Here is a 15,498-nt window from a genome sequence, read left to right on the forward strand (position 1 = left end):
AATAGAATATGATTATCTTCTTGATTTAGAGGTTTTCTTTTAATTGTGGTTGGATCCTTATAAGTGGATGCATAGTTGTTTTGAGGCTATCACTTCTCCATTTAGACCTTTATTGCACAAACAACATTGTTTGCTAAATGACCTACTAATTGACTTCATGTAGAACAATTTTTTTTTAAATTAACCTTCCACACCTTTTCAATATACCCATTACACATTAAGATACAATTACTAGTTCATAAAAAAATCAACAAACATTCCTAATGAAAATTTTAAATTTAAAACAAAATTAAGCGCACACAATTTTAAGGTTATCCAACCTGAGCTACATCCCTATCCAACTAAGCAATACTCCCAATGAAACACCAAAATGTATGATTATGAATTTCAACCAGCCAACCCACCCATGTATGATTATGAATTTCAATCAGCCAACCCACCCATCGATCATAGTTGGAAAACAATGACGTGGCCTAAAGAAGACGAGATGCGTATTAAAGACAAAGAAAGAGTTGCTCGTGGTGTGAAAGAGATGGAATATACATAAAAAAATCTCAAAAACTGTAGCGTACTTTGTCTTCTGAAAAAGCTGGGGTTTATAATTTCCGGATCCAAAACGCTCGTACTCCTAACAAATTTGTTGCGCATAAATCGGGGCATTCCAAAGCATCTTCCAATACGATTTGATCGATGTACGTAGCGCAAATTTTCTTCTCAGTTTAACGCTTTAATCTGTTTAATCGGATGTTTGACGTGATTCAACTTCATAATTATGCGGCAATTTGATTTGGCCTGTTAAAATTTAGATCACCTGTTCGATTCGACATTCTCGTGAATACATAATTGAATGCTGGCTGTATTCACCCCTCCATTAGTGCTCAACAAAAAGTTTATCGTCTTTTCTTGAATTTAAATCCTCCCTGATGGAATAATTACTTTTAATTTCACAATAGCTGCTGGGATTGTTTGTTCTGTAGAGATTATTATGATTTTGAAGCTAAATTTCTTTACTCTCTTCTTCAATCCAAACCCTAGCAGTCTTCAAGCTCCCAGAAACTTTAGGTTTACAGTGCCTTTACTGGAGAGTTCGAATTATTTCCAATTGGGCTTAAGCATTTAAGTTTTGTCGTACTTTGGTGGAATGAATATAATAGAACGGACAAATAAAGGAAATGCAACGAATATTTTAATAATGCCCAAAAAATTAAAATGATTATGGGATGACAAAATAACACTATGACACAAGTTTATGCCATAGAATCCACGATACTTTGATAATATGTAGACGGAAGAGTTTCTGTAGAAAACATGAAATAATTTGATTGAGATAACAATTTATCCAAATATGCTTAGCTGGTTCAATGACTTTGAAGCCTCCCTAATCTCTTTATGATTCTTACTGAGGCCATGAGCATACGATTCTATTTTGTTTAATATAGGTAAGCTGTAAAAATTGAACCCCTTCTGATTAGGATCTTGCCGGTCCAATCTCGATGGCTTGATTGCGCATATGCATTCAATGTGCGGTACTAGTTTTAGTTTTGAAAAGGAAAATGAAAAATCCTTTTCAGATTCTACCTTGGGTTTTAGAGCTTGGAATGATAAATAATAAACTTGTATACTTATTTTAAAAAAATATATGTAAAATATGCGGAAAGATATCTTATAATAGAAGAGAATCATTGTAAAGTAAATGTTCTTCTAAAATACTAAACACCAAGAATACAAATCCATTAAACTCCTGCATGCAAAAAGTTGTGAATCTAGTTGGAGACAAGTGGTGAGGATTCTATTTTATTTGGAGTAATAGAATAACACCTCCACAAAAACTAAAACATGGCATATTTCATGTATTTATCCGTCATTTGCATGTCAAATTGTTTCAAAAATGGATTTATTTATGGACATTTTGATGTCATTGTAGATGCCTCTCGGCATAATAAATGCTTCAGAAATTGGAAAAAACCAATGGAAGTTATTAGCTGGATAATTGTGACAGATGTCGGATGATGATTCATCAATAATGCAGAAATACCAGAGATGCTCAGACGAATGCTTTGAATCAGTGAATGCTCTGCCAATTTATCTGAATCTCCGTGACTGTGGATTCCATTCCGCAAGAGTAGATCTGATATGGCTCATGGATTTTATCTGTGTCCGTGGATCTGATCCCCGCTAATTTTTAAATTGTCGCTTTAGCTCACCTTGATGTTCTGAAACTATTCCTGCATAAAAGCTGGTTCTTGTGCTTTCTGGTTTGTATTTGGCAGGGATAATTACTCTTTTCTGTCAAACCCTGTAAAGATATTGATTCAATGTCTCAAACATGCAGGATTGCCCTAAATGCTTGTGTAATGCAGATACTCTGATAGTATGCACCTAATAATGGGTTCAAGTAGTAAATGGCAACTCTAAATTGCCACTAGGAGATGATTGGATCTAGCATGCTTAAAATGAACCAGAGTTAGCCCTTTAATAAAACACCAAGGATCAGATGGATTTGTGCTTTGAGTTGGCATACAAGGATTGGTAAAGTCAGCCTATTGGAATTTGAATTTAAAAAACAAAAGGATCGTTTCTCTGAGGGTGGAAATGACTGAGATCACCTTTGTTACTGTGGATCTGATCCAGCGCAGGAAAGGGGTAAAACTGAGGATCAAGACTGGTCCCTGGGAATGAGTGCAGATAGGAATGGACAAGGCTTGAGTTGTGTGCCCACAGGAATGGACAAGGCTTGAGTTGTGTGCCCACTCTGAGCAGAAAACATTATTTGTACACTTGCTATTGCGTACAGGTCACTCTAATTGGAGTGGATTCAAAACACAAGGGAAAAAGGCACAGGTATGCAATTTTCACCAGTACAACTCTATAAGCTATGATGTTTTGTTCTTAAGTATTCTCTGGTCCTTGCCTTTTTTGGCAACCTTTGTCGCTTCACAAATTCCCACATATGCATTAGTGTGATGTGCTGATGGCATAGCATGTCACCAACGTGAGTGCTAAGGTGCTTCATGGCTGCTTGCTTTCTTGTCTGCAGGCCATGGTGTAGCTTGCATGGTTCAATCCATGGTCTTTGATCAGAAATGCTCGTGCTTGGTCACCCGAGAAGGCCAGTATTGCCTGTGGGCTATGACATAGCCAGCATGGTTTAATCCATAGTTTTTATTGGGTAATGCTTGTGCTTGGCCAGCAGGCTAGCATTGCAATTGTCATTTTTATTGCATTTTGTGTGAACTCTGTTTTTCCCCTCGTAAACTTTTGATGTCCATTGCTACCATGTGTGTGAGAAATCTTTAATAAGATTGTCAAATTCTTAAATTACTGGTTTGGATTTGGGTGCAGGTGGTTCAGGTATGCTAGTGCAGCAATTGTTTTTGGGGTTGGGCTCGTTTTGGGTACATCTGTACAACAGACATATAAAAGTCATTGACTCATAAATATATGCATACTTGCAGCTGAAAAACAGGAATTGAGTTCAAAATACTACATAAGATGCATATAATAATTTAATAAACAAAATTGCCATAAAAATTAAAAATACCATTTTGATGTCAGTTTGTCAAACTTGAATGTCATGATAATGCTGCAGAGCATACTTTGTTGAATCTGGGTCTGTTTGGCAGGACCTTGGCCATATCCATAGGAAAAATGGACTAATATTCGGACTGGGTATGAACTGGACCTGAATTTGGGCTGAAACATGAGTGAACTGGTAATAGATTTGACAAATTTTAAAGAGGATAGCATAAGTCTACTTTTATTCTGGTTAACAATCTTAGAAAGGCTTTGAATCAGCGAAGCTTTATACAAAGCCTAATTTAAGTAGCCGAGGTTTCATTCTGTGCTCATGTGACAAACCTTACAGAGGAGAAACTTTTGACGGGTCATCCAAACCAGGTAATTGAAACATGAGGTGACTATTTGACTCTGTAAATATATCATTAGTATTAGTAGAGCACTCAGAAGATAGAAAACCTACATATTTTTAGAAAACATCAGTTTTCTTGCATTGAAGACCATTCTTAAAGAAGAACACTGAGAGAAGCAGTAGAAATAGAAAATATACCAACAATTGAAACAAAGATGATGGTTTCATGACTTGTCCTAAGCCAATCTTGGAGTATGGTGCTGCATAAAATCCAAAAATATCCTAGAGACTAAAGATGACAATTCGATGTAAAATTGGTGGTATCTAACATCTTAAACCTGAAACAAAGATCCATGTTGCATAGTTGCTAGTTCTCTTATATCGTTTCAATGTTTATTTTTCTTAGTAGCTACAAGAATCATCAGTTGAGTATTTAAGGAACACAACTTGGCAATGTCATCCATCTTTTGCCATGATGTACTGCTACTTTTCACTTGCCTGTTGCCAATTAATGCACTTCCTTTTCTGTTGGAAATGGGTAGTGATCATTAGATGTCACTTTCATTATGATTTTTATCATGCGTAAATTTTTCCCTTATAAAGTAAATTCATAATTTGTGAAATGCTAGAGGGCTTTTATTTTTTATTTTTTGCTAAAGCTATGTAAGATCAAAGGGCTGTTGACCTGGAAAAATTACTGGTGAGATGCCAGCACCCAGTTAATTTTAATAAGTCAAACTGAGAATAAAAAATATGACATTAATTCCAAAATAAAATTTAAGCATCAACTTTTCCTCACATAGGACAATCTCTCTCTCTCCCTCTCTCTCTCCTCTACTTGCTTCTCATTAAAATGTAGTTGTGAGTTCACATGAAGACATTTTTTTATTTATGTTCCTGCGAGTTTCCAGGACAGTGGGATGGGGTTTTGGGAATGTCAAAAAATCTCGTAGATTTTGGGGATGGTGGAGAGAAACTAATAAAGTAATACTAAAAGCTTAATATTTAAAATTTTCAAATTAAAATTAGCTTAAAGTAAGCAAAAATAAAAGAAATAAATCTTTCTTCTTCGCCCTCTATTTCCAGTTTTCCTTCCTCCTCTTGCTTGCAAAAATGCAAAGTGCAAATAATAATAAAGAAAACATAAAATGAATATGGGATAGGGTTTTTAGTTGTTAAATAGAAATGTTTAGGTTGGGGGGCCTTGTGGGTGGGCCATGAAGTCTTGACATCCATAGGGCTTCAAAGAGACTTTGGGGATGGCAGGCTGTTCTCAATCAGAAATCTCCATAAGGGGATGTCCTAGGAAATGTCCTCAAATTGGGGAGTCATCCCATCCCTAGAAAATTACTGAAAATGAGTACAGGGGAGGGAGGGATATTATGTCCTTGTTCCCAATACGTTGTAATGTTCCGATCCAAAATAATTATGTAAACCTGACTTTATATTGATTTAAAACCCTTTTCAAATGTTAAGTATTTGGGACAAATAACATCAGTTTTTAGTATTTAATTCAGAACTTCTCAAACTTGGATTTAATCACTCTTTACACCACATTATTACCATTGCATTCTAAACAGTAACCCATTAAATGACAGATGTAAGTCTCGGTCCTTTCCTTATTGCAATAGATTTTGAGTACCTTCAAATTTTCAACAACAGCAATGAACAGTGATAAATTGTTGTGTGCGTATCCAGAGAAGACATTAACTAGTCTGTACAATGTGGTTGATTTGTCACCAAATGAAGCTCCAATACGAATTTTGAGTTAGAACGTCCTTCAGCCAAAGAGGTGGTGTCCTCTGACCTTTGAAATCAAAGGGATTTCATCCTTTGACCTCGGATAGAGTTGCAGGTTTTCATCTTCAGATCCACACGCTTGAACACAAGTGCTCAAAATGGGTTCCAATAGTGTTTGTATATAGAAATTGAGAAAGGTCTCTATGAATGGATGCATTCCCTTTTATATCCTCCACAACGATGGTTGATACCAGATCATAGAAATGTTGGTCTCATATTGTAATCGCTTCATTAAATGAAAGTAATGTCATTTTCATCCTCTAATGCCTGTGTACATGTGAATCCACACCTTTAACTTTTGAACAATGTTCTTGGGTGGGAAGACCTAGGTGGAATAACTTATGGTGCCAAAATAGACCAGTAATGATGCTACAACATGTGTTGGGGTCAAATAAAATAAAGGCGAGAATATCGGAGTTTGGGAGTTGGAGATACCACAAGACTCATACCATTGGTTGGGGTGCTGGAAATCAAGCAATAGGCATATTGGGATGGACCAATTTGAAAGTCCAACAACATAAGGAAAAGAGTCGAGGATGAATGGAAAGCATGATAGGATGGGTAAGTCCAAAACTTGATGGAAAACAAAGAAAAAGTGGAGTTTAGTAGAAGTGCATATTGGGAAGGAAAATTTCGACAACTTACACAAACACAGAATATTGATCACCTAAAACCTTAGGCAACAAGGAATGACCCTAGTATTTACAAAGTTATATTAATAGGAAAATGGCATATTACAAGTCACCCTTGCTCAAAATTAATTGTCCTCGAGCAATTGTAGATTCAAATGCTCTAGTATTTGAGGGCATTCCCATGTTGCATCTTTTACAGGGAGATCCATTGAATGAAGCACTTCTTAGTGCTTTGGTTTCTTGGCTTCCTTCTCCTTGTATCCATGATTGCTTCAGGGACCAAAATCAGCTTGCGCTCTTCATCTAATGGAGGTAACTCTTCTAATGGTACAATATGTTTGTCAAGTGCCTTAGGTAGCTCCAAGTCGGGCAAATTTTCAGAATTCTGTAAGGATCATAGAAATGAGGCCTAAGTTTCTTAGATTTGCTTGCCTTAAAGAAGATTGTTTGTGTGGCTGCAATCTTACAAACACCATGTCTCCTGCCTCAAATATTCTCTCTATTCTATGGTGGTTTGCATATAATTTCTGTTGATTCTAAGCTTGATGGAGATTATCCTTAAGTGATTTCATAATGTTTGTCTCTGTTTGATCACATCACTTGCTCTTTGGAGCTCGTTGTGAAACAAAACAAGGTCAACAAAACTTTGAGCTTTATACCCATACAAAGCCATGAATGGTGGTGTAATCTTGACTGACATGTAATATGTGAGGTATAAATAGTACTCCCCCTAGATGGAGTCATTTAATCCATGTCTTCTATTGATTGACAACATAGTTCCTCAAATGACATTCCACCCATTTGTCTACAATCACCATTTGCCCATTTGTTTGTGGGTGTTAGCTAGAATTGGGTGTTTGTTTGGTTCCAGCAAATTGAAAAAGCTCTTGCCAAAACAAGCTCAAGCACTGATTATCTTTGTCACTTATGATGCTCTTGGGTAATCCATGGAGTCTCAACACTTCCTTAAAGAACAAATCAGCAACTTGTGGTGCCTTACAATCTTTAGAAATAACAAAGAAATGTGCATACTTCGTGAGCCTATCTACAACAAAATATTTGTAGTCCTTACCTTGGACTTTAGGAAGTTTGGTGACGAAATCCATTGAAACTGTTTCTCACTTTTTTCTCTGGAATAGTTAAGGGTTGCAAAATACCTGCTGGGAATGTTTGCTGAAATTTATGTCGTTGACAAACAACAGATTTTAAGATGCAAGTAGGACATCATCCTTGTGTCCTTTCCATGCGAATCATTCCCTAATATGTTTATAGGTTTTGAATTACCCAAGGTAACCTGCCAATGAATATAGTGAGCTGCTCTCAATCTTTCTTTTTATTCTTGATTCTGGCACCAAGTAGATTCTTCCCTTGCAGAGAACGAGTTCATTAGATAAAGTGTACCTATCATCCAACATTTTTCCTTGTAGAATATCAACAACAAATACATTCTTAGCATATTTTACTATGGTTTTAGCTCTCCAATCAGCAAATATATGAGACATTGAACTTAGAGTTGGTTTTTTGGATAATGCATCTGCAACCACATTCTTCTTTACTCTTAACAAATTCAATGTCAAAATCATATGCTTGAAGTTTGCTTACCCATTTTAGTTGTTGTTCGTTTTGATCCTTCTGACTGAGAAAATACTTCAAGCTTTTGTGATCAATCCTAACCACAAATTGACCACTGACCATGCTTTGCTTGAATTTAGTTAATGGTGCATAATAGCCAACATTTTCTTATCATATATCGAGAATCACCTCTCCACCTTCTTGTTTACAACTCTCAATTGCAATGGGATGTTTATTTTGTGAAAGAACAACTCCAATTCTCACTCTTGATGCATTGCCTTCCAAAACAAATGGAAGAAAAAAATCTAGAATAGCTAATTTGGACATGAGCTCATTACTTCTTTCATTTTGTTGAATGTTCCGTGTAACCTAGTCACATGTGAAAGTTTTTTTTAGTTAGATCAGTTAAGGGGGCAAGTGATTGAGAAAACCCCTTAACAAACCTTCTAGAAAGGCCACAAATTCTTGCAGTTGTGTTAAAGTCTTTGGGAAGGCCAATCTAGAATTGCTTTGATTTTTTCCATATCAACTTGCACTCCCTTTGCATTGATGATGTGCCCCAAATATAAGATCTCTATCATGGTGAACTCGATTTTTGACTCCTTTGCAAAAGAAGTTAGTATTTCCAGAATTCCTAACACCTCATCAATATTCCTCAAGTGCTCCTTTGATGTCTTGTAGTAGATAAGAATGTCATCAAAGAAGACAAAAACCAACTTTGTCAATTGCTTGTGGAAAATTTGGTTCATACAAGATTGGAAGGTTGCTAGAGAATTTAGTAAATCAAACAACATATCTAGAAATTCATAATGCCTCTAATGACATTGAAAGGTTGTCTTATGAATATCCTCCTTGCAAACTTTGATTTTGGCAGCCTGATCTACGATCTATCTTTGAAAAATAAACAACTCCATGAAGCTCATTTATCAACTCATTGATCCCGGGGATTGGCTATTGATTTTTGATGGTCTTCTTATTCAATACTTTGTAGTCAATGCACATCATCATTGTGGCAGTCTTCTTCATGAAAGGACTTGAATTGATTCTAATGCGTCGTGTCCAATAATTCCTTTGTTGCCTCGTCAATTTCCTCCTTATACCTTCGGGGATGGTAATATGGGGTGGTCACAACAGGCTTAGTGCCCTTCAATCCAATGACATGTTCATAACCTCGTTCAAGTGGTCTCCTTGGTGAAATGTCATTGAAAACCTTACTAAGACTGTTCAAGATATTTTGTACATCTACATGAAATGCTCTCTCGCTTGCAGAAGAGTTTTTTATAGTCACCGAGCATTGAGCTACTCATGTTGCTTGCCCATTATGAAAGATTTCCTCCATTCTTTAATTAGAAACAACTGTTGGTGCTCCATTCGTCATTCCTCAAAGTACTACTTCTTTCTCTTCAAGCTGAAACTTTAGTTCCATGGTCTAGAAATAAAGTGATCTCTCCCAATGAGTCAACCGCTAGATACTTGTTGACATTTCATGCCCCCTTTCATTGTTCATTGATGATAACCGGTTAGAGAGATTCTAAATGGGCCATCTCGACATGAATATGTGCCTTTGGTTGTTAGGTTTCTTTCCCCTTTCACGTTTTAGTAAGTTGCCCAAGTTGAAAATACCAAAAATAGCCAAGTGTGAAAGTTGTGAAAATTTCGTGGTATCTATCCTTGCATGCCTTTCCTATTGCTCTCGAAACCCTTCCCAGGAACCTTGTAAACTATCTAAGTATTGAGTTTGTGGACCTTTCGGGCTGTCAGGTTTCTTCTTCCACTCATAACCTTCATTCGGTCTCCTCGATCCTTGAAGTCAGAATATTATTGTGTTGAAGTGTTGTGTTTGTCGCCCTTTAGGATTGTCAGTGTTTCCCTTGCATTGCTGCCAATCCTTAGCATTCCCTATTGCCAAAGCCTGCAAGTTTTCTAAAAGCCTAAGTCCTTTGTATCCATCAGACTTTCAAATTTTTTCATGCATCCATCCACCTCCATCGGACTTGTCATTCGGGTCATGCTTCCCCAACAATCCGAGACTCCATTGATTGCTCTATGTATCCTATTGGAGTTGGACTTCCAGCCATCCCCTATTTCGCTTCCTCTTTCCATGCACCTTGGATGGTCTGAAACTTTGTCGAAATTCGGCTAAGTATTTATCAGTTTCGGAGTTTCAGTCTTTCTCTTGCCTTCCTACCATCCCTTCCTTCCCTAATTCCCCGAAAGCCCTTTATCTTTCGGACTTTCAAACTTCTCCATCCCTTCATCCCCATCGAACTTGTCATCTTAGATTTGCATTCCTTGAAAGCTGGACATCTTGACTTTTCTCTTGGTCCACATCAAATTTATCTAAGTCTTTTAGATTTTCTACTATTCCCCTTTCTGACATCCCTTTCCATCCTTCCCTTAAAGTTTGAAACTTAACCTTTCCTTTGGTGACATCATTCCCCTTGGTGACATCATGCAGATTTCATCACCCTTTCACAGTGTCTCATTCCCCTTTGCATGGCATGTAGTTCGATTATGGCTCAATGGTCTAACAATATGAATGTCGAGGTTTTTTATTGGGGCATTGGAGGATTTTATGTTCCTTTCCCAAGTTCAATGGTTGGTTGAGTAAGCGATTGTCAGATAGTGTGCTGATAGCAACAAGGCTGCTCCAAAAGACGTGCTTTCTTCCACTTACCACTTTGAAATGCCATTAATGCATGCCAATGCTTGCAACTACCAAATTTTGATACAAGGGAGCTCAGGAAAGGCTTTAAATACATTTTGGCACAAATCCAAGAAAAGAATGGTGCCCATATTGCAGTTATTGCTCATAGACCCCTTTTTGTCATAATGCCATCTCCAGGTTGCGTTTTGCAATGATTTTCATGGGCATTTTCTTTGATTCTTGCACTCAAACCCATAAATCATTAATGCTAAAGTCTCGCAAAGGTATGGAGAATGGTCTTTCATGCCTCCCAGTTGTGTAGATCATATTAAAAAGGACATGTTCTTGTAGAGAGTTGGATGAAGTTGTGGCAGGGTTTCCTTCCATTTCATGGCCTTTTGACAACTTGCACACCTTTCTTCAAGGGGACACGAGTCTCTTTGAGCCTCATTTTTAAAAAGTTCCTTCTCAGTCCCTTCTTAGCATCATGACTAGAGACTTGTAATTTTGATATTGTTTGTAAATGTAACTGGCTGAATATCTTTGATGCAATGAATTGCTTGTTTTACCTCTGGCTCAATGTCTGTAAGAATTGCTGAATAGAGACTTGTGTGAGTTTTGGCAAATTTCATTGATTCCTTGTGCTGCTCTGATTGAGAGGGAAACTCATTTAAATCTTGGTGCATCTCCTTTTCTTTTCCAGCATTCTTTCTTCTCTCTTTTCCCTCTGCAATCAATAGGACAGGATTAGACTTTCAGTTTTATCTGTGTTAAGCTGGATGAACACACTGCATCTAGGTTTAAGAAAAGAGCCAGCCTTTTCTAGAGGTTTGATCTCAACTGCAAGGGTCCCACGCTTTGAGATCATTCCCATTGTGTCATTGGATTGGTGAACAATAGGTTCAATAAGGGTGCAAATCCAAGTGACAACAATACCCAACACCATATCCATGATTCCTATGTTGACAACATAGAAATCATCCTTCATATTACATCCCCCCAAGTTTAGACTCAGTTGAGATATCTTTCTAGAGCATTGGATAGACAAATCATTGTCAACCATCACATTGAAAGCTTCAAAGTCTTTTGATTTGAGACCTCATTTTGGTACCAGTCCCCCATCTATGAAACTATGAGCAGCACTTGTGTCAATGAATACTGTAACCCTTTGACCTTGTAGAACACCATGGCATTGAAAAGAATTGTACCTTGGAGTACTAGAGAGTTTAGCAAGAGTGCCTCCTAGGATTTCACCACCTTCTTTGATCAATCTCCTTCAATCACCAATTCAGGTTCTTCTTCGTCACTTTGTAAATCAACCTATTCAGGACCCAATTCATATATAGATCTTACCTCAATGTAGTGCAGTTCCCCTTTCCCAGAGACACCTATGCCTAGGTGACCAAGGCTCCTTGTAGCTGAAGCATAACTTCCTCCTCCTCAATTTATTCTTTGCTTCCATATCTGGCCTTGATGGATAGTTCTTGGGCTGCTATACAGTTTTATGAAAATGCTTCTTTGGAGGGAATTTCTTTGTTTGAAACTTTTTCCTTGGCATTGAAGTTGAAAGTGCCAGATCTTGTTAGATTGCCTCTTGTAGGGAAGGAGGCTCAAAGGCTTTAACCTGTCCTTTGAGATTCTCAGTTAACCTCTTGTTAGAAACCATAGCCAACCTTCTCTTCGTAATATCAAGCACCATTAGAAACAACTTCTGAAATTCTGCTACATAACTTTTCACTGAACTATATTGTTTGAGCTGAGTCAATTCTTTAAAGTGGATCTTAGGATCCTTCCTATCAAACCTTTCTATTAGTAGCTTGCAGACTTTATCATATGAGTTGATGGATCCATGAACTTTAGTGATCATTCCATGTTACTAACTTTCATGGGCAGTACACTCCAAATACAAGGTAGTGAATTTAATTGCCTCATTTCAGACTTGCGCCTGAGAGACAGGTGTGTGTCCAGCTTTTGTACCCACACGAGTAGTGCATTTATTAAATCCATCATAGGTTGAGAGTGTCATCTTCCCCAAAGCTTGCTACATATCTCTTTGAAAGCCTTGTGTTTGGGCTCAGGTCTAAGGCTATTTCGAGACTTGTTCATGTTCCTAAAGTTTGTGAGGGACATATCATGTTGTATCTCCTCTAGCAAATCTAAATACTCTTCATGACAAGCCCCAATGTCATCAATTAGCGAATTCTGAGATTCAGTTTCAGGAACCTCTTCCTCCTTATGAAAGAAAGTAGGTTGGGTAGGTCTTGCAGCTGACACAAGGACAGTTCTTAGGGTGTTGATAGGAGTAGGATCTAGATTAGTTGCTCCAGAAGTTCTTCCTTCATCAGCCTGATCTTTGTACACATTATTGTCCATTTTGTGAAGTAATTGTGCCATCATATCAGGCATTAAATCTAACTTTCTTTGAGTTCAAGCATCGAGATTCTCATCCATATCGGTTCTCTTTTCTCTTTTTGACATAATTTTATGTTCGGAATTTTCTAAAGACCGACTTTGCTTTCTAATTTCCCTTTGATGATATTTGGCTGTTCTGTCACTGAACTGCATAAAAGCTTTGCATGCAAAATGTTAATATCTTTTTAATTGTTGAGTATTTGGGACAGATAATATTGTGTTTCAGTATATAATTGAGATCTTATCACACTCAGATTTAATCACTGTATTAATCACATTATTATCATTGCATTCTAAACAATAACCCAACAAATAACAGATGTAACTCCTGATCCTTTCCTTATTACAATAGAATTTCTATCCAACAACACAAGGAAAAGAGCAGAGGATAGATGGAAAGCATGACAAGACAGTTATGTATGAAACTCTGATGAAAAACAATTAAAAAAACGGAGTTGGGTGGAAGTGCATACTGGGAAGGGAAACTCCAACAACTAACACAAACAAAGCCTAAAAACCCTAGGCAACAATCAATAACCCTAATATTTACAAACTTATATTAACAAACAATAGGATGTGTTGTGACCTTTTTTTCACACATCGCCCCATTGCAAATGGGGACCCTCTCTTTTCCTGCTTTCTAGGGTTTTTGTTACTGCCCATGGCCTTCTGCTTCGGTTTTGCCAAGCCTTGCTCAGTTTTGAACGGTTCGAGTCCTAGAGATTGAAAGTTAGTTTTTGCAAGCCAAGTGATACTAGAGTCCGGATATCGTCAAAGTGCCCAGAAAAGCCAAAGGGCGAAGATCGCAATTGATTTGGACGAATTTGAACAACTTTCTATTTTTAGAAAGTTTGCTTTTTTAGGAAGTTTCATTTTTGGCCAACCTTGAAGGTCCACCCTCCACGAAGTTGTAGAGTAGTCTTCAAAGTCCGCCCTGGGAAGTAGTATGAAAGTCCGTCCCCTTGGCGATCTCTTCAAACTCCGCCCAAGCTTGATGATGAAGGTAGTTATGCCTCCAAAACTCCGCCCTGTGATGGAGAGGCTCAAAAGTCCGCCATGCTCGAAGTGGACAACCTTCCAAAGTCCACCTTGAAGAGGTGTCTTCAAAGTCCGCCTTGGTAGTCATGCTTTAAAAGTCCGCCCTGGTGAGAGCCTAAAGGAAGTAAACATGCGTAAAGTCCGCCTTGGTGAGAGCCTAGAGGAAGTAAACATGCGTAAAGTCCGCCTTGGTGAGAGCCTAAAGGAAGTAAACATGCGTAAAGTCCGCCTTGGTGAGAGCCTAGAGGAAGTAAACATGCGTAAAGTCCGCCTTGGTGAGAGCCTAGAGGAAGTAAACATGAGTAAAGTCTGCCTTGGTGAGAGCCTAAAAGAGTGAGCATTAGAAAGTCTGCCATGAAATGGGAAGCCTTCAAAATGGATGGAATGGAAGAAGTTTAAGGCAAGCAAAACTCCAACATGATGATAGAGGCACCTCCAAACTCCACCCAAGCATCATGTTAGAAGATCAAGCATAAAGTTGAAGTCTTAAAACTCCGCCCTACTCTTGGAAGTCAAACAAAGTCAACAACAAATCCAAAATCAAATTCAAATGCTAGTGATGTCATCAAATCTTCCTAGAATTCGAATTGCTAACTAATTTAGAAAGTTGAAAAAGAGATATTTGAACATCAATGAGCTGGGAAATCAAAATGGAAACTTGAGTTTGAACCATGAATCAAAATTAGAAAGAAGATATTTGTAGATTGAGGCGATCTTTAGATTGAGTTCCAAATTAGAAACCTTTTGGAAGATGCCAATCTATAGGCCCAGTTCGAATATGAAGTGGCAAAACAATTTAGAAACTTGCACAAGAGTAAGATTTTCAAACTCAAAGAGATGACAGCACAACTCGAAATTGAATTAGAAACTTTCCCAAGGTTTAAGTTGAATTTAGAAACATGAGTTGGATGGTATTTACGTGTTTCTAATTGCGAAACCAACTTCATTACAAATACATTCTTTATTTCTTCATTCTCACACCAAGAAGTTTGAACTTTCTGAGCAAGCTAAGGAAAATACTGAGAAGTATTTCGCAGATTGAAGGTTATTTGGAAGAAAATTTTGGTGTTGCAAGGATATCTCTTGCAGTTTGGGCGAGCTTCTTGAGGAATTCTGATTTATTAGCCTCATTCTTGTCAAGTATCTGCAGATTTTTGGAGTGGAACTAGCTGGTAGAAGGCAGATTCGTCAATATTTTTTCTGAGTTTTCTTGAGATTTCTTCTATCTTCTAGCCTTATTCTCATTCATTCGAAGGTGAAGTTGGTTTTAAAATGCAGATTTATTGCATTTTTCTGAGTTTTCCAGATTCGTTGGAAGTAACTTTTGTGGACTTATTCAAATTTTTAGTGAGAAAAAGTCATTTTGTTGACTAAACGGAAGGAGAGTTTTGAAGTTATAGAACTTGGCCTTTTTTGCAATCATAAATGTCCTTAGGTTGAAGAGTTTGCATGTGAAAAATCCATTTTTGTGGCTAAGTATGAAAGTGAAGTAAAAAAATAAATCTCCAAGCACTTAGCCATTCGTAGCC

At 37.5% G+C, this 15,498-nt stretch overlaps 1 protein-coding gene across 4 annotated transcripts in view; it reads left to right on the top strand.

Moving 5' to 3' along the window:
• Nucleotides 1-511: 511 nt before the first annotated feature.
• The window catches only part of LOC131042756 (WD repeat-containing protein ATCSA-1), a 122,038-nt gene continuing 107,051 nt past the window's right edge, over nucleotides 512-15,498 (top strand). The window contains exon 1 of one of the 4 annotated variants that reach the window (XM_057976072.2): nucleotides 512-692. The gene's annotated coding sequence lies outside the window, so the exon portion shown is untranslated. Of the gene's footprint in view, nucleotides 693-2,631; nucleotides 2,842-15,498 lie in introns of those variants that run through there. The other 3 variants (XM_057976071.2, XM_057976074.2, XM_057976073.2) reach the window with 3 other exon arrangements.

The sequence above is a fragment of the Cryptomeria japonica genome, chromosome 10 (assembly GCF_030272615.1).
Source record: "Cryptomeria japonica chromosome 10, Sugi_1.0, whole genome shotgun sequence".
In the NCBI taxonomy this organism is placed as follows: Eukaryota; Viridiplantae; Streptophyta; class Pinopsida; order Cupressales; family Cupressaceae; genus Cryptomeria; species Cryptomeria japonica.